The sequence below is a fragment of the Fulmarus glacialis genome, unplaced genomic scaffold, assembly GCF_000690835.1.
Source record: "Fulmarus glacialis isolate BGI_N327 unplaced genomic scaffold, ASM69083v1 scaffold17068, whole genome shotgun sequence".
NCBI classification, from domain to species: Eukaryota; Metazoa; Chordata; class Aves; order Procellariiformes; family Procellariidae; genus Fulmarus; species Fulmarus glacialis.
This window is the reverse complement of record NW_009230300.1, coordinates 1-229: the sequence shown is the minus strand read 5'-3', so window position 1 is coordinate 229 and position 229 is coordinate 1.

Genomic DNA, 229 nt, shown 5'->3' with positions numbered 1-229 from the left:
CGTAATTGCCCACGGTCGTAATGGACCGAACGACCAGAGCAGAGTTGACCAGCCCCCCGTAGTAAAGCGACTGCAAGTTGGAGTAGTGGCGCCTCAGAGGGGAGCCCAGGTTCTGCTCAAACATGCAGAGGGAAGCCTTTCTCTTACTGGGGCTCAGGGTCTCAGACAGAGTGTGTGTGTCAATGTAGGTGGCCGAGTACGGGCAGTCGACCCCTCGCACCAAGGGGGA